General features: G+C 39.5%; 1 protein-coding gene across 6 annotated transcripts in view; it reads right to left on the reverse strand.

Annotated features, from left to right (window-relative positions):
* Nucleotides 1-19806, reverse strand: part of ESRRG (estrogen related receptor gamma) — a 580561-nt gene extending 560755 nt beyond the window's left edge. For 2 of the 6 annotated variants that reach the window (XM_017526299.2, XM_017526296.2), the window contains exon 1: nt 19204-19451. The gene's annotated coding sequence lies outside the window, so the exon portion shown is untranslated. Of the gene's footprint in view, nt 1-7389; nt 7505-8677; nt 8898-19203 lie in introns of those variants that run through there. The other 4 variants (XM_037737703.1, XM_037737699.1, XM_037737697.1 and 1 more) reach the window with 4 other exon arrangements.
* Between the last annotated feature and the right edge of the window lie 476 nt (nt 19807-20282).

Here is a 20282-nt window from a genome sequence, read left to right on the forward strand (position 1 = left end):
TAATCTGTGTGGCCAGAATATAAAGCAGGCAGAAAAACGTGAAAAGACTAGACTGGCCTAGCCTCACAGCCTACATTGTTCTCCCGTGGTGATTGCTTCCTGCCCTCGAACATCAGACTCCAAGTTCTTCAGTTTTGGACTCGAACTGGCTCTCCTTGCTCCTCAGCTTGCAGACAGCCTATGGTGGGACTTTGTAACCATGTGAGTTAATACTTAATAAATTCACCTTTATACACACACACATATATCAGATATATATCCTTTATATATAATCTTCTTCCTTTTATCATAATATATAGGAGATATATATAGATAGATAGATATAGATAGATATAGATAGATATATATCTCCTATCAGTACTGTCCCTCTAGAGAACCCTGACTAATACAAAAATTAACAATAATTAAACTGACTTAACAAGGTTGCCTAATCTTGACTTTAACCTTGGAAATACAAGAATTTTGAATCTTCCTCTTTCCACTCTGCCTTATATTGCGCCTCATTTCTCACACAACAGTCTGGGCCTCTCCTCTTTTTCTGGTCCCCTATGCTTACTAAAACCCACATCTTCAAAACCAACATGTGGAGAAGGAAGTACCTCTCAGAAGGGAATTCCATCTGCTCTACAGAGTGCCAGTCGGCCACATCACAGAAGCAGCTGGCAACTCTCTAGGGAAGACACCATAGTGTCTGGTGGACTCCAGGAAGCTACAGCACAAGGCGGCACAGGATTCTCTCCAGGCCCCAGCCTGGATTCTACAAAAATATAATGTTGTAAATCACAGTCCTCACATCATACCTTAAAGACCAGATGATGGTGTCCCAGACTCAAAGGCAATAGCAAAGCCTGCATAAAATGGTCACTTATTTCCATTTCCCAGAAAGACCTTCGTTATATACAAAGATGTGTCTCTCCTCAATCCATGTGTCCCTAAGTTCCTAGAAGCTGATTCTAATTAGAAGAGATCACCAAAGTAGAGAAAAATCTTTCTGGGACAAGGGTCTGGGAAGTGGGGGTAAAATGCAGAAAATGACTTTCATTTCGGCTGTAAGGTCCTGTGATCTTAGGGAAACTGCATAACTCAGTTTCTTCATCTGTAAAATTGGGAAGAATGTGACTTATTTAGCTCAAATATTTTTTAAAAATCAATTAAATGAGAGAAAGTAAAAGCAATTTTAAAATAAAATCATCAAATAGTAGTAAACACCCAGTATTCTAATATAGATTACTCTAATTCATGTCTATATTTGCAAAAATACAACAGGACTGTAGAAAATCTCCAAAATTAATTTTTTTTTTTTTGAGCCTGAGTCTTACTCTGTCACCCAGGCTGGAATGCAGTGGCATGATCTCGGCTCACTGCAAACTCCACCTTCTGGGTTCAAGCGATTCTCCTGCCTCAGCCTCCCATGTAGCTGGAATTACAGGTACACATCACCAGGCCTGGGTAATTTTTTGTATTTTAGTAGAGACGGGGTTTCACCCTGTTGCCCAGGCTGGTCTTGAACTCCTGACCTCAGGTGATCCACCCCCGCTCGGCCTCCCAAAGTGCTCGGATTACAGGCAAGCCACCACACCTGGCCAATGTTAAAATCTCAAAAAGCAAAATAATGCTTCTAACATTGTTTGTCCTCACATAAATGTACCTGCACTTCTTTCTCTCCATGCCTCTTTCTGTGTCTATATCTTTACATGAATCTCTATCTCAAAAGGTAGCAAACTATAGAAGAGTTCCCTGGATTCAAAGGTAAAATACAATAATGTAAATCCCAATTCTACTATTTCTAGTTGTGTTGCCTTAGACAAAATAATGTCTGAAATGGAGATGACAGTCCCAGACAGTCCACTTCCAGAACTGGAGGAGCATGAAATGAGGGACACCTACTTCTGCCTTTCCCTTTCCTCTCTCCACTTTGTCTTTTTCATCCTCCTCCTCCTTCCCATTTTTCCATTATTCTTATCCACCTCTTTCATTTCTTCTTTTCCATAAGACAGAACTAAATCTGAGTTCTTTGATATTTCTGTGATTATTAAATAGCAAAATTCAGTTAATTAAGCTGCCTTTCATTGTGATTGCCTTCCATGTTTCCGGTATGAGTCCTCTGAATGCCCTAGAATAAATGCAGTTATGTACTGGGTCTCTCCTTCATTGAAAAAAAAAATTTTTTTTTTTTACAAACCCTGCCAAGTTTCTCTAACTTAATGAAGCAAAATGTATATATGTAGGAAAGTTTATGAATTTGAGGCCTGGCTCTGTCACTCATTAGTCTGTGTGAACTTGAGCAAGTTTCATCATCTTTTGGGGACTCAATTTTCTCATGTATAAGATAGGGGTAGCAATATCTATCTCATAAGAGTAATGAGAGAATTAGATCAATTAAGATACCAGTAAAACACATAGCCTAATGCTGGTTAAATGGTAAGTGAACAGTAAGGAGCAGATACCCTTACATTAAAATGAAAAATCAGTTTTATGTATTAATGGCAACACAACTAACTTCAATATTAGCAATTTGTAGGGAGAATTTCAAGATAGGATGCCGCCCCATCAAATAGCTCAGAGACAAAAACCTCTAATAATGACTAATAGTTAATGAGTGCTTACTGTATGCCAGACACTTTTCTTGGTAATCTACATGTGTTCATTCAATTCATCCTCAAAACAATCTGATGAAGTAGATACCATTATTATTTCAATCCAAGATGAGGAAAGAGAGATGAAGAATGGCTGTTACTTCCCTAGGTCACTGCGGATAGATGAGCCAGAATTCAAACCTCTGGGGTCTAGTTCCAGAGCTGTGATGTAAAGCATGTTCCAAAATCATCTTCCTCCAGGAAAGATGGCATCTTCTAGACCAACTGGTATGTTGCCAGTAATTTGTTACCAGTAATAAAGTACTGGAGTCCGCAGATTGTTTCCTTTTTAATTTAAATGAGTGCAGTTGCACTTATAATGTCATTCTTCCTGCTCAGTAACATTCTGATTTCCTCTCTAGTGTAGAAAAGAAAGCCGTGCAATCCAAGCTGAAGCTCTGGAGTTACTCAGAGCCCAAGGCTCATCTGTGTATGTGCGTGTCACTCATCAGCATCAGCACCTCTGTCATCACCACCACAGTTATCACCACCATCGTTCCATTATGTATTGATCACTCTATGCCAGGCATGTGATGATTCTTCACATGTTTTCTGCATGTGTTACAGCAGAAGAAAACGTTGAAAACCAGTGATCTATACCATTCCAGAGGTCTACTTATAAGGCTTTTCTATAATTCTACCATATACCACTGGCCTGAAGAAGGAAAGAAGAGTACAATAATATTACTGGTATTTATTTTGTGTTAATCACTGGACTAGGCTTTTTACATATATAATCTTACATAATCCTCACAATAGGCCTAAAATATAGGCATTATAGTTATTTTAACCCTGGCTGTACAATAAAGGAAACCACAGCTCAGAATGGCTATGTATCTTTCCCAAGGATTGTGGAATTTTGAAATTATAGCTTCAGGATTTAAACCAGACCTATAATGATGCTTTTGAGCAGTCCCTTTAAGATAGTTTACCATTTTCTAAACTGGGTTGTTGTTTTTTTTTTTTTTTTTTTTTTTTTTTTAAGTCCTATGACACAAGCTCTCTCTTTTGTTTTTTTTTTATTAGAAAGTAGAAGCTCTCAACAAAGGACTAGATTGGGAATCTGAAATCACAAGTTATAGCCCTGGTTTTGCAGCTCACATGTTGTGTGGACAACTTATTTATCTATTAAAATGAGGAGTTTCAGCTCTAACCTGCTATATATTAGAAAAACATAACAAATACCCACAGTCATTCATAAGATATCCAGTCATAGGATATCTCCCATTTGCCCTTGGGAAAGAAGATTGTAGAGAAGAGCCCACCACAGTGATGTGCTTGCTGACTGGAGTATCAAACAAGGGTGGTTAAAGAGAAGGTTGGCTGGGAAGTGTGAGAAAGTCATCCACCTTGCAGCTGTCCCTGCCTGAATAGGACCATGGCTAAATGAAAGTCTCTCTCTGGAGATCTCTGCTGGCACCTTGTCTTCATTCCTTTCTGAACAACCACCACAAAAAAATCCTCATGAAGAATGTATTGCCTTCTATATGAAACTGCCAAAAACCCAAGTGTAGGCAAATTCCATCTGACGGGATCTCTTAACTGCTTTGATTCAGTTCTTAAAGGAGATTAGTTGTTGGAAGGTCATAGAGAAGCCATCCTACTGCACATTGCAGCTTGGGGTTTCAAAGCTTTCACTACTAAGGGAATCTCCGTGCTTGATGCCCCTTCTCTCCATGCCGTTTAATCAATGAATCAACAAATAGTTACTGAGCAAGGCTTCCCTGGGGTCTGCAGGTCACTTCAGATGTGGCTCTCCTGTTCAATAGCAGGAGAAAGAAAAACGGATTTTTCTGACTCTTCTTCCAGTTTCCATTTATAAATTGGCATCAAAAGACTGTGGGTCTCCTGTCCCTCTTTTTTCATTTCCTGAACCCTCTGATTCACAAATAAAAAGGAAATGTTATGAAGCTGGGATGATATATAAAAGCTGGAAGGGAGGAAGGAAAGAAGGAAGAAAGAAAAGGAGGGAGAAAACAAGGAAGAAAGGAGGAAGAGAGAAAGGTAAAGAAAAGAGGAAGGGAAGAAAAGAAGGAATAAAGAAGGGAGGAAAGAGAGGAAGGGAGGGGCAACAGGAGGGAAGAATGAAAGAATGAGACCCTTAGATTTCAGGAAGGCCAAAAGACACAGTGAACATGTAGACAATATTCCCAAGAGGTGTATCTTTGGTAGCATATACACTCCATGCTTACTAGCCGGCTAATTATTACTGTTCTTTAGTATATATGATTATCTTTGTGAACCCCGACTTTTAAACTTTTAAGATTGGTGTAATTATGAATGCCTTTAAATGTCCCTCTGCCTTAACTCTACCAATAGAATCATATCTTAAAGGTGCATTTAGCCTCAATACCCACAGTATCAGAAATCCCAAATACAATAACAAACAAACAAAAAACTCAACTAGTTTTTTTAAGTAAGTTGCATGAAAATTAAAAAAATAAAAAATATAAATATTACTTTTGGTTTTTAGTAATAATGTTACAAAGGCTAGGTGCAGTGTGGCTCATGCCTGTAATCCTAGCACTTCGGGAGGCCAAAGTGCGAGGATAGCTTGAGCCTAGGAACATAAGAACGGCCTGGGCAACAGAGCAAAACGTTTAAAAAAATTGAGCCCAGGGGTTCAAGCTGAAGTAAGCTATGCACTCCAGCCTGAGCAACAGCAGGACCCTATCTCAAAAAAATACTTTTTTAAAATAAAATACTATACTATGCTACAAAATGAATCACCATCTCCCAAGTGATGGAAGTTACTGTGGAGTGAAATCGTCACTATGACAGGACCACACAATGAGGTGAACATCGTCCTTCTCTGTGAAGCACAGAGAGCAGGATTCTACTTCACTACATTTTTCCTCAATCAAAAATACAGTCATCCCTCGGTATCCTTGGGGATTGGTTCCAGGACCCCTACATATACCAAAGCCCAAACATAACCAAGTCCTGCAATCAGCCCTGCTGAACCCACATATACGAAAAGTCAGCCCTCTGTGTACGAGTTTCACATCCCACAAATACTGTAGTTTCAGTAGGTGTTAGGTTGCAAAAAAAAAAAAAAAAAAAATCCACCCACAAGTGGACTTGCACAGTTCAAACCCATGTTGTTCAAGGGTCAAGGCAACAATGAAAACAGCAACAGTTGGCTAGACACTTACTCTGCCAGGCATGCTGCTGAATACTTTCCGTACGTTATCTCGTGTAACTCTTTCAACCAACATTGGTATACATTATTACCCTCACTCTACAGATGAGAACGCGGAAGGTCAGACAGCTGAAGCCACTTTGCCTAAAATCTTAAACATTGTTAGGTCCAGAGCAAAACACCAACCCATGTCTGACCCTAAATATTTTGTTTCATAATCACCTTGTACCTAACACTTTTAGTCCTTTATTTCAGCTTGGAGAATCAAGGTGAGGAAAAGTAAAAACAGCATATTTTTATTATATTTTACCCCAAAATTAACTTACACTTGGTGTTTCCACACTTGCTTCAATTTGTTCCTTCCTCCTCCCACAAGATTAATTACTAGAGTTTATTCTTTTCTATCTTTTTGATAAACATAGCTGTATTCAAATAGAAAACACACCATGAGACCACAGCATTAATCATGATAGTCTGGAGAATTTTTCAGTCTAAGCATGCAATAAGGCTCTCCAACATCTTAAAAAGATTGATCTACAAAAAAACCTTAAATATAAGTACTATGTTAACACTTAGCACTTATAGCTCTAAACAAGAGTTTGCCAGATAAAACCTGGAGTGCATGTAGAGGGGGCTGATGCTTCTACATTTTATTGAGCTTCTAAATTATAACCCTCATGCTTTTTTCATGTTCTGATTGGTTCTATCACAGCAGAGGTAGTAATACAAAAATGCACACCTGAAATTCTATCATTCAGTATGACACCTGTATATGTACAATGATGCATCTATTCAGGAGAATCTATATGTTAAAAAGGAGTTAAAAGAGACATTAACTTTTGTTCTGGCATGACACAATTATTTATACCATCTGTGTATGGAAGGAGGTATGGCTCAAGAAACCAGTTCAGGTCTGTTTCACCTTGAGGCTCAGCACACCTAGACAGAGTCCTTTGCTTAAAGTGCCTGTGGCTTGCTTGAGACTGTGACTCTGAGCATCTTCATTCCTGCATGCTGTGTACTAGCTAGATCCACCCTCCAAATCTGGATAAAGCATCCCCTTTCCCCCGCAACTTTGGCTACTAGACTTCCTTCATTTATTTTTTGAAATAACCATAGCAGGTAACAGCACACCAAACAAGCCACGAGGTTAGCACTTAACACAGGTATAATTTGCTCATTTTTCTTGGTTGAATGCTAATTTAAGCATATAATCATTTTCACATACCAAAACCACCTCTACCAGAGAAATGCAAATATTATTGTAATATCTGGTCCTTGTAGAACTCAAAAAATATCTGGGTGGATGGAGGAAAACCCTGAGGTTAGGACACAGCACTTCTCACGGTATCTGCATATGCTTATTACCATATTGCAGAAGTTGTTTCTAAAGCAAATAACAGTTTTCAGAAAGACCGAGTTTATGAATTAATCTAGAGGCTCAGGGTGAGAGAGAAAAGACAGTTGTACCGTTTAAAAGCTGAGGAACGAAATGACCTATTCCTCTTAAGTCAAGATTTGAGAACTTCTAGTACGCAATTAGCATGACCTTCCATAAAGGAAGTCCTGAAATACAGGCTTCCTTTTTGTTTCTAAAATAAAGGTACTCACCAGTGAAAATCCACAAGTCACCACACTTTGCCCAAAATCACACTGGCCGCCCTTCTCCATGGAAGCACAGAGTGGGACCTGCCAAGTTTGTGAGATAGCCACTTGGGTTGGTTGGAAATAGGCAAGTGGGGAAGAAGGGGGAGAAAAGAAAGACTTTCCCTTTAAAACTGAACAGAAGCTGATACCAAATCACATGACCTTTTACCGTAATTTCTATTAAAATCATTTCATGTCTGGTTGCCTCTGCTCTCCTGGCTCATTTGTATTGTTTACAACAAGTCATTGCACTGGCAGTTAGTGGTGGCTGAATCCATGGTTACCCGTTTTTACATTCACTAGTTAAATGGAATGCAGCTCTGATGTGGGTTTCAGGGAGCAAGCTCTTAAGAAACCACAATCCAGCTATCAATCAGACTAATCTGAGAGAAATTAATCTTATAAACATAAGTATTGTTGCATATTAAAAATTGATAGGAAGGGGGCACGGGCTTTTATTGGTTGGAGTTAATTGGAGTTACAAAACTGGACAAGCCAAGATTTGACTTAGAGCCTGAGAATGTTCAGTCTGTGGTCTCCATCTGACAGCCATTCACGTTGTGCATCTAAAAAGCTTTCAAGGGTAATACGACCACCCTTGAAAACAAATCCACCACTTTCCAAAATTTCTGTGAACATTTATCTGAGCTGAATGTTCTTAGAAACTAAGTAGTGGCTAAATAGTGGTTTAACCAGACTGCAATCCTAGCAAAGTAACTTAAACAGATACATACAAGACAGTAAAACACCAAACAGACAGCACTGGGTAGGATTCAATTAAGACAAAACCTGACTGGAATGCTCTTTATGAGTAAATTAAAAATGCAAACTAATATGTTTCATTGAGAGCAAGAAAAGCACAAATTCTTTCTATTGTCTATGAATTTATGTGCTTAATTCTTTAAAAACATTCCCCAAAGCTAACTTGTTTCTCCAGATGGACATGACCAACAATTACAATTCCTAATAAAAATTTAGAAGTTTTATAGTTTAATGCCTACAGTAATTGTCCCACAAGTCACATCTAAATGCTAAATGAGAACAGCAAATAGTTAAAGCTAACATATTACAACCCCATCTACTGCAAAGTCACTGTATCAGAAGCTAGAATTGATTTGTTTCCTCAGAACGAATTGAAAATGAATGTAACATAACGTCGGAAAAATCCCTCCTGCACTGCTAATCGGATATTGTATAATGGTTGATTGCAGCTTTGCCGTGTGCTATTGCTGCCTAAATCATACATACTTACACGTTCTGGGTTCTTCCAAGAGTTTGGTGCAGTTTCAAGGACAAATGTCTTAAGGAAGCCTCTCTACTGTGCAGCAGGGAGCCTAGCTCGGATCTGATGACAAGAGCACAGTGCTAAATCTGACAACAGAGAAGGAAACTTCCTGTGTGAAGAGGAGATCTTGGAAAGTCTCAGGGTTAAAAAGGCTGCTTTAAATGTGCTGGTTGATTTGCTCTCTGGTTGTGTATACACAGTAGCAGCTGATCTGTGTTTGCAGCCCTGCAGAAAGGAACCTTTACTGAAAACCAATGGCATCACATTTCAGCGGAGCCGGTGCCAAGTGCTGGAGAGCTGAGCAACCTTTGACAACTTCACACAATTCACCCCAGCAGACTCACCACAGGTCAGAAAGGAATGTGGAAAGTATCTCCCCACCAGGTTTCATCTCAGGTATGTTAGCGCAGTCCCCGGGAAACCACACACTGTAACCGGCTGGATTCTGACACAGCGTAAGGTATTCTCGGGACTTCTACGTAGTTCCTGTCTCTGCTGTCCTGACCTACTGTGTACTATATTTTAACAGAAGCTTTAACATGAATCAGGGTTTTTTAAAAATGTATTTCCCTCTGCTTCTTACAGAAACCTTTGTATCTAAGGCTCCTCTGTTGTTCCTCAGAAATAAACTGAGGACAAAATCATGTAAGATCGGGTAGTCTGGTATCAACTTCTGCATTCTGTCTCCTGATGCAGAGGCTGGAATTTTAACACTACCGCGTTGCCAGGGGCCATTTTAGTATTGTTCATGAGAAACTGGGGATGGCTGCAAAACTTCACGCCAACAGAACCAACTATTGCAGTGAGGCTATAGGGATGCTAGGAACAGACAAGCAATGAAGAACATGACATTTTCCACTGTTCAGTATCATCCTTAACATGGAAGAGAGTGAAAATTCTAGACCTCGCCAACTCTAGCAGTGAAAGTTAAGATAGAGTAAGAGACAGAGACAGAGACAGAAGATAGGGGCAGCTGGTAGTGACAGTAACAAACTTAATCCAAGTCATTGGTTAACCACTTCATTAACTGCGAGTTCCTCACTGCCCTTCCTTTCTATTCTGTCCCTATGACAAGTCCAGGTTATGGTATATTATATGGTATTTTTCACTATTGTGCTTTTTACTTCAAAGGGTAGAAGTCAGAACTGACAGTTTAACAAAAGGCCACGTTAAATGTGTCAGGCAGCTCAGGAGAATGTTCCCCTACTTATCTGAAAGCCGGCCCAGGAACTGCCTGGGCATCTGGTGAATTATCCAAGGTCTTTGCTTTTCATTTTGGTGACACTATTGTTCAGGAATAATGACAAATCCCTTACATCTGAGAGTCCACATCATGTAACGAATAGAGTGTGGACTCTTGTGCCAAGTTAACTTCCTATGTCTACCACATTCTACCTACATGAGGTTGGAGGTTGCTTAAAAATCTCTGAACTTCTGTTTCCTCATCTGTGAAATGGAGACAATATATCTACTATACAAAACTTTTTGTGAAGTTTTAAAGAATAACACGTCAAGGGCTTACCACAGTGCCTGGCATGCATGCGTTTACAAACATTTACTGAGCCTCCTCTCAGAGCCAGGCACAGTGCCAGACGCTGGGGGCACAAAGTCAATTAAGACACGGTCTCTACCCTCAAGTGCAGTTCCACAAGTGTTACGTATTTCCTCCTTCCCTCCCAGAATTTGTGCAGTCCCTGTCATAAGGCATTAACACACTTTAAATGCTCTGTCTCATTTGATCCTTCCAACAGTCCTAGGAGACAGATGAAGCTACACCCACTTTACAAATAGGAAAATTTTGGCTTGAAGAGGTGAGGGTCACACAGCTAGTAAATTGCAGCCTAAACACCAATCCAAGCTCTCTGATTCTGTCAAGTACTCTTTAAGGTATATATATGAATTGACCACATTGGATTCGTATTTTGCATTATTTGATATTATACTTGTTATTTTCACAGTGTCACATAGATAAATAATGCACTTCCCTGCAGGTAGCATAAATCCCTTAAAGAGAAGCAATGTATCTTAAAATTACTTTTTATTCTCAAACAGACCTAGTATGATGCTAAAGATATTATCTGTTCAATAAATTTTTCTAAATTGAAAAAAAACTCAAGTTGGGTCAATTTTACTACCCAAAATCACCCTCACAGAAATCTGGAACCCTTCAATAAAGGATGGTTTGGCGGTTATATGTGGCCTTCAAGTGCTCATGCTGTCTATGTCATTACTTCCAAATAATTATATGCATGTCAAAGTTCTTAACACTGACTCATAATTAAACTCTCTGAAGATTGTTTTGTTTGTTTAGCACGTATCCTGTACATTGAAACCCTAATGAATTTTGGTAAGAGTGATTAAATATTTACTTTTTAATTCAAGCCTGACCCCGAGACATCTCTTGATTTCTGGGTCCACTCCAGTTTCTAGGTTTAACAGTTCACACACTGAAGAGTTCTGTTGATCATTATCTTGTAAATACAGCAATCTTGGGTAGAGTCTGATTTTTATACATATATATTTGTACAAACAGCTCGAATTTCTTAAATAATTGTTGATCTACTTCATTTTACGCATTAAAATGTAGCCCATTTCTGATGGAAGAATTAATTAGACATTTATCAGTGAATCACACATAAAAATATTATTAAAAGGGATCTGTATAGTATCTAGAACTTAGATTTCAACTAATGTATTATAGAAATTAGTGCTTTTTGTTTGGTTGGTTGGTATTTTTTGGAGTTGGGGCCTTGCTATGTTGCCCAGGCAGATCCCAACTCCAGGCCTCAAACGATCATCAAGCCTCAGCCTCCCAAGTAGCTGGGATTACAGGTGTGAGCCACTGCACCCAGCACTTATTATGTGCCTTAGTTCTAATATTATACCCTGGGCATCTTTAAAAATAGAATTTGTAATACTATTTATAAATCTTTACTGCCAAACAATGATTACTTCAGCCTTAATGAAAATCCAGGAAATTTAGATTAATAGCAATGTCATGGCAAAAGTGCAAATGACAGGCGATATTTGAGATAAAGAACACAATAACTGAATATATTGTTTTTGCTTCCAAAGTCAGTCACTTGTTTGTTTAGACAATCTGTGGCCATATGTAAGGGAAAGTAAATATGCTCAAGTACTGGCACTGCATATGTTAGAATTATTAGGCTTGCTACCATCTTGATGTCCAGCTGCCCTGCAACTACTTCCTGCTTCCTCCCTGAAGTAATATGTAAAGCACCAACCACAGTGCTTGTTCCACAGTGGACAAGAAATGTACCAACCAAAGACCACTCTGGAGCTCAACAAATTCACGTCAGCATGGCCAGATCTGGTCAGCACAGAGAACTGGTGGACCCAATGACTCTTCTTCACCACCTAAAATCAAGTAACTTTACAGTCGACAAGCACTTTTATACCCAAGTGTCTGACTCAACTCTTACATCTATCTTGAGAAGCAGACACTTCTATTATTCACAGTTTTATAAAGGTTCAAAGAATTAAATAATTTCTCAAAATCATTTAGGCAATAAGTGATCCAGTAGAGATTTTGAAATGAGAGCTCTAATTCCAAAGTCTTTTCTCATAACACACTGTCCTTTCCCTCCAGGGGATATGTGCACACACTAGTTTACCTCTTTTTCCTTTTGGCATCACATCCTGCAGCTCAGATAAATACAGACAAAGCTATTCCCTGTCCTTATTCGCCCCTCCACATACCCATCTGCCCCCACCACACACCTCACCCTCTTCTATATGCAATTGCTTCCATTTTTTATTCTCTCACATCTTGGCCAACTACTTCAGAGAATAGCTTTTTTCTATCTCTATTTTTCCTCACTCCCACTGTTCAATGAATTTAGGTGTCAAAAGCCACATCTTATCACAAGTGATAAACTTAGAAGTACTGATAATATTTCAGTATATCAGGCAAAGAAAAGCCATATACTTTGCAACCAGTCTCAAAAAGTCCTGAAAGTTTCTAAGAATCCCTTTCAGATACTCTGGAATTGTTTCTGTCTCTTTTAAACTTCCTCTTATATGTCCATTCTCTTTAAACATCGATCATCCCAAGTCTAGATAAATGATAAACTATCATTCTGTTTTACTGCCTTTGTGTTATGTTTATCACTTGTATCATAATAAAATGTTCTTTACATTTTATTCATCACTGATAATACACTATTTCACTCCAATAAGTAACAATTGGCTTTTACGGTCTAGTCTAGGAAAGTAATCAGCATAAGACTATTTTCTGTAGGACCAAAAAAAAAAAAAAGGTGTTTTAAATATCTAATAATTAATTTACAATGAAAAAAATTTAATGCAAACCAGACTAAATTTCATGAGGCTTTCATTCCAAACCACAGATACTGAGCTCTATTTACTACTCTATATACTAATATTTCTAGTCATGGCATAAGACCACAATTAAGAAAATAATCAGTTTATAGAATGGAAATAATTGTCATATGATTAATTGACTGATTCATTATCACTCATTCACTAAACTCAGAAACACATGGGTGAAGGAAGTTGGAGACCATTGAGTCAAACCCCTTCATTTTAGAAATGAAGAAACAAAGGTTCACTACTGCCCTCTGATGAAATGGGTAACTAGCTCATACTACAAACCCAGCTTAGCAGCATTTTGAGTGACCTTTAGCTGAGGACTGACATCCACTAGTATGCACATTAGCTACAAAGAACACAGTTCTAACTTTAAAGGTGATTGGGCCAAAAGGTTATCAAGTATTATATCCCAATTCTGCAACCTTAGGAAAATAAATGTTCATACTAAACAGAAAATGAATTTCTAATAACTGAATTAAACTGTTCATCTAAATAGCCAACTTCAGATTTCTCTCCACACATAATAACTTGGAGAAATATATAGCCCGTGTTTACTATAGTACTATAGCTACAGTCTCTAAGAAAAGCTATAACTCGCTAACAATTTTCCTGATTTATGTTTGAAAACATACAGGGCATGAAATGATTTCTGCAACCTTACATTTTCCTCAAGAACACTGGTGAGCAGAAGATATATTCCAAAAATCATGTGGGATTGCTTGCCACGTCTACTTCTTTCATAGAAATGTATGATAAGCAATTATACATGCTCCACCAAAAACAGTCATTAGGGTTTTTTCCCCATTAAAGGAAGAAAGAAGAAAAAAGGAAGAATGGATTTTAAAAAAGCAAGAAACAGGAAAGAAAGAGGAAGGAAGGGAGGGAACTCTGACAAAAGGATCTATTTTCAAATAATGTTTACAATGTAAAAACCGATTGCCTTCTTAAGGAAGAAAGTGCAATAAATATTCTTCTAAAGAACAGCTTGTAGATAATGTATGGTTATAAACTGTAACTCACTATACAAATGTTAGTTATTCTTATTGTTAGTATTTAACATATATGGAAATTTGCTTACAACCTATAACTGTGTTAATAAAAATAGGTATTTGTGAATATAAATTATATTGGTCATAAAATCAGACTTATTAACCTAATATATCTTAGAATGAGACCAAATTTAAATGGGCCATGCTGTAACACAGATATCTGGAAACACTGTTTATCCCATCCCATTAGTATCTATCAGAATAGGAAGGTAAAAGTTTTGCTATACTTCACATAATGTTGGCAACCTGAATTTAAATCTTCACACCAGTAAACAATCGCTGTCAGGTATGCATATTTTCCAAGCTAAAAAATAATCTGCTTGTATAGGGAAAGTAAAATGAGCAAATTCATTTGTTACCATCCTTTAAATATCCAGGTTATTTATTTTAGCAGATACACCATCAGAAACAGTCATATAAGTAAATAAAATACCTTGCCTTGCATTTTACCACAGGGGTTCCAAACACATTCAACCTTTTCTGTGTGATAACTATGATCATTACCTTGTTTAAATGAACAAAGTGTCCTTTATAATAGAAATATAAATAAAGGCCTAATTTAAAACTATAAATGATTATTCTTCACAACTATAGGTACTATCAAGCCTAATATTATAAATATGCTAGTAAACATCTGTATATGGTATACATGTCCAACAGGAATGGGAGATGAGGTTTATCCCCAGTACAGTGGCGAGAGCAAGCTAAGGAGAGAGTGGCCTTTCCCAATGGGCTGTGAATCAAGGATGAGTAAAGGAATGGTATCTAATCTCCAAGAAGAAGAGAACTTCCTTCTCTATGTGATAGACATAAAGAGTTGCAATAATTTCACAGTAATTTTTATCAGGAATATACTACCAAGAATTTTTTCTTTAACACTTGCAAGAATTTTTCCAGTTCTCCGAACCATAAGGCTGTGTGTATTGACCTTCTATTTCAAAGGCTGTATTACTTTCTGCAATCATCTCTTAAAAGGAGGCCCCGTGGGCTCTGGCTCTCCTTTTTGGCCACCACCACCAATTCTAATACAAAACTGTATTATAAATTAGGTTCAAAATTATCTAAAGATTGTCCCTGACAAAGATTTTTTTGGGAGGAGGGGATGGAATGTCGCTCTGTCACCAGGCTGGAGTAGCCTGTCACCAGGCTGCGTCTTCCACCTTCTGGGGTAAAGGCCATTCTACTGCAGGAGCCTGCATGTGCCTGTAACTGGGATTACAGGCACGCGCCAACACATCCAGCTAATTTTTGTATTTTTAGCAGAGACGGTGTTTCACCATGTTGGCCAGGATGGTCTCAATCTGACCTCGTATACCACCGGCCTTACTCTCCCAAAGTGCTGGGATTACAGGTGTGAGCCACCACATCTGGCCAAGAAAGATCTTTAAACTCTCCTATAGTACCACACTCACATCAGCTAGCACGAGAGGTTCAGAACACGTATAACTTACTCGTAATTCTTTGCTCTGATTCCTAAAGCCCACTTACTCTACTGGGATGGCAGTGCCAACCTAAAAACTGAACTGCAAAAGCCGTAAGATTTCACAGCTTTAACAAGCTGACAACAAAGTGACAAGAGAAAACTTCTTCCTTTGCACAAGAAGCCCTGGTACATTATTTTGACTTTATAAAGATATTTTAAATGAATTTTTAAAAATCACAATATTATGAAACTTGATAATCATTGCTTCAAAACAACAGACTCTATTGTTCATGGAAAAATTTTCCATTGGTTTTCTCATACCAGTGGTTCAATTGAAAGATTCATCAACTACTCCCTGGAGAAATGTGAAGATCTGCATTTAAATGGATATATAGTATTACCAAAAGCACAGTACCTAGAAGGCAGATATTGTCAAGGTTTCTTAGTGAGAATAACTCAAATTGTATTAGGCATATTTCAATATTGTAGCTATCCCCATTTCATAGGGCTCAAATTATATCCATAACATTCTTTTTCCTCTGTGCATTCTTCATAATATTGTTTTGAAAAGTTTAAATTAAGGGTGGCTTCATCACAAAGTCCTTGCAATAACAACAAGCCACTACTACTGTACATATCATCTCTGATGTGTACGGAAAAAGACCACAGAAGATAGCTTGGCCAGAAATGTTAAATAATTGAAAAGTATAATGACTTAATAGAGTAGTAAGCTTAGTTTACAATGCAGCCAATTTAAAGCCATAAAAATACTGTGTAAAAATTTTATCTTGTGGTTGACCATTACATATCCTATCTATTATTCAAAAGTATCTCAACAGTGTTTTTCTTCATTAACGTAGCATTTCCCTCAAAATCTTTCTACTCCCACATTTTTCCAACAATTTTGAAACAAATACAGAATTTCTATATTATATCAAAAATCCTCTTTACTAGGATAATGAGACCTTCGACGTCTAATTGAAACCAATTTCACAGGGTCAATCTGCAAGGCGTACTTTAACCTTGTTGGGTATGATTTGTTTTGCATCTAACAGAATCAAGCACATAAGACATTTAAAAAAAAAAAAAAAAAAAGACTAAAGCTACTTATATTGACACATCTGTAAACAAAAGGAGAACTTCATAAATAAGCCCCTTTCCTATGACACACTCATCCAAGGGTTTGTCTGCATTAGAAAATGTCATAGGGCATCAGAAAAGTTTTGTCTTGAGTGTTCAGCTAAGGTGCATAACACGTCTGTGTCAAAGAAAAAAGAGACACTTAGGATCCATTTCAAACATAAGCCCGTTACCTCTGGCAGGCTCTTGCTAAAATTCAAGCTGCAACCAAAATGTCCCCGTAAACAAGGTTACTGAGAACAGCCCCAGATATTCCTCCCAGCTACACTTTCCTCCGAGCCCTTCAGCTGTCTGCGGGTTAGTTATACCTTATCTTGCTTCACTGCCATCCTCATGCTGATTCACATTCAGAACTCAAAATGAAAGATGAAATATCTTAAAGATCACTTAATATTGAAATACTGTTGCAGTAATAAGTGGTGCTCAGTCGGAGATGGGAACATGATACTCTCTTGGTAACCTTTTAATTTCTGGAAAAATTGTACAGAATAAATTGAGGAGCACACACGGAAACCTAATTGATTGATCTGCTCAATTTTGTTAAAGCAACACCCATCACAAACTCCCCTGGCTCCCCAGGCAATTCCCGGTAAAGAAGACCAGCAGGTTTCAGTATATACCATGCACGAGGACTTCGATGCTATTTTGATTTATTAAAGAAAAGGAACAATCTTCTATCTACATTCATCACCCCAGTCAATGGACAGTTTTATGTGTTGTATGATACCATTCGCAATATACACACGTTTAATTCTACTTACAGCGAGTTTAAAGAGTTATGAGAATTGCTTTAGTAAAAATAACAAAGCCATGCATAACAGACAAACGTAGGCTTAAAAGATCATCTAGGCCTGCCTTCTTATATACTTAATTCCTTTTCTATATGAAGGAGATGAAACCCCATCAATGTCACTTCATCTCCATCAGTGTTTTCATGTCTCTTCTTCCTGTCAGGTATTCCTCAGATCCGATTTGAGAAATGTTCAAATTTCCCTCTCTTTTCCACAATGACAGAACTGTTTCTCAGGTTGGTTAACTCATTTTGATAACATCAAATCTGCTGGACAGGAGGAAAAAAAAAAAAGAACCCTGAAACCACTCCCCAATCCCATTTTTTTCCCTGTTTTTCTCTAAGACATTTCTGACTCTTTTTCTCTCGCCTGGTGCTTCTGAATTTGGGCATTTTCCAAACACACTCCCCTATTTGGTCTTTGGGCAGCGTGAGAAACAAACGAGAGTTTCTCTTCAAAACTAGACCAAGTCATTCAGCTGCTCTGAAACACACTTCACAACATCCGCAGGTCTCCTGATCTTGACTTAAAGTATTAAGCAGGAGTGTTTTGAAAGTAGTAGGAGGTATATGGACCTGACAGCTTCTCTGAACCCACATGCTGAGAATTTCTTTCTTTTTTTTTTTTTTTAAGAGAGAGAGAGAGAGAAAGAGAGAGAGAGGGAGAGAGAGGGTGCTATTTTCAACATTGCCCTCTGGTTTGTGTTAGCGAAATCATTTGCTTTCTGTGTGTGTCTGTGTCTTATTGCATGGCCACTGGTTCTGGTACTACAACACAAACACAGCAAATGTGCTTCCCTAACATAAGCAGACCCATGTGGCAATTCACAACATAACCTAGGCAAGCACAATAAATAAACACATACATAATCATTCCACAGCAATGAGGCAGGCAGGGGTTTCTCCAGGCCCTTCCGGACTCTTCCAGAATTGCTCATTAAGATTCTGAAAGGGGGAGGGGGTGCAGCTAGGAAGAGGTTGCAGGAAGGCAAGAGAAGGGGAGGAGGGGAGCTTTGCCCTCTGTGTCTTTCTGTCTCTGAGACTCTCCCATCACCAAACAAGGCGTGCAGGGGTCCATCCTGCAGAGGTACTAACAGACTTGAGGGGTAGAATGAGGTAGATGGTTTAAAAGAGTTAAAGGATGGCCGGGTGACCTCCGTGCAACTTCAGCGACTCCCTTGGGAAGGTGAAAGGGTTGGGGAGAGAGAAGGGAGGGAAAGAAGCGTAGAGGACAGGAGGGAGACACCTAGGACTACAGCAGCAGCAATCACCGGAAGGATTTTCCAGCCCATGACAGCAGTCCTCAACTCCTGGCGCCACCCTCTCCCCAACGACCCCTGCTCCAGATCCCCTCACCCTAACCCCTCCCGTCCCAGCGCCCTAACTCTGCCCTCACTCTTCACCACTTTACCAAGCACTGAAGTCTCTATCCAGGAAGGGGGATGGGAGGGGTGTTTAAAGAACAAATCTAATTGCAATTAGAATTTATCTGTGTCTCCAGCACACACGCTGACAGTTTTGCAGTCACGGTAAGGCAAGTCTACAAGAGGTGGGCAGTACTTATGGTTGTGTTATTGAGGGAGGGGTTGCTTTTTTTTTTTCTTTTTCCGAGACACTCTAAGCAAGTGAAGGGGGAAGGGGGTAGCAATCTAGATTTCAACCAGAACTGCAAATAAAGAATGCCCCAGATGCAAATGTCTGTCTCCAGATGTTGATGATAAGGATTTGGACCAGTTACCTTGGCAGGGTCAGAACTGCAGCAGGTTAATCAGGTGAGTCGTCGGGGATTTTAAAGAAGCCGAAGCCGGTTTCTTTGGCTATGAAAGTCTACGAAACCCCCATGCAGGAACATTGCACATCTTACACACGCCTCCTTTAACTGGGCTCCCGCGACCTCGGCAGGCGAGGGGGTGCTGGCCGGCCTGCCGGTGGCAAGGGCACGGCCCCCCGCTCTGCCCCCGCGGGCGCGGGGCCGGCCTGGCACCCGGGGTCCGCGTCCCGAGCGGCTGTGCACTCACCGAGCCGGGCTGCGAGGGGCAGAGGGGCGCCCGCGGCTAGCCGGAGCGCCCAGGCGCCTCCCTTTTCTCTTGGTAGCGTCGGTCCGCACTCCCTGTGACCCAGGACGTCATGATGCCTGTCTGTTTTCTCAATGATAACTTGGCAGAAGAAGAGAGAGGCTGCCAGGTTCTCCTCGGGTGGTTACGTGGTATGTGCACGATTCTGTTTGCATGCGTTTCTCTCTCCTTTAAAAAATAAATATCTATATTTTTCTAAAAAAAAAAAAAATCCCAGCACTGTCATGATTTGATTGCATTATTGCGTTTGCATAATTGACGCCTCTGGGTGTGTATATATGTGTGCATATGCGTGTGATTTTTTTTTTCCCCTTTAAATCCTGCTGCTCCTGCCGCAGCCGCTGCAAACGGAAAGCAAGCATGCGTTCATCTTTTGTCTTTCATTTTACCTTCAGGGTGACATTCAGTGCCAACTGCTCCCTTTTGACCGTCGCCAATCCCCGCCTGGGCAAAATAAATTTGAAAAACGTGGGGGGAGGGGAAGGAAGAGCCCCCTCAGCCCGAAAGCTGGGGTTTTCATTCCTTCGACTAGGAATCCCAAACCTACCCAACCCACCTCCCAACCCTAAAAAACCATTTTCCCTTCTACCCACCGGTCCCAGGCAGAGGATCGGCACCAAGACAGCGAGGAGCATCCACCCAGGGCCAGACACTCATGTTCGCGGCTCGTACTTGCTGACTCGCATCTCTCAGTTGCATTCCCGGTGTGTAGGCCTCTCACTACTGGAGCTATTTTTGTCTC

Source organism: Cebus imitator, unplaced genomic scaffold (genome assembly GCF_001604975.1).
Source record: "Cebus imitator isolate Cc_AM_T3 unplaced genomic scaffold, Cebus_imitator-1.0 Scaffold42, whole genome shotgun sequence".
Lineage (NCBI taxonomy): Eukaryota > Metazoa > Chordata > Mammalia > Primates > Cebidae > Cebus > Cebus imitator.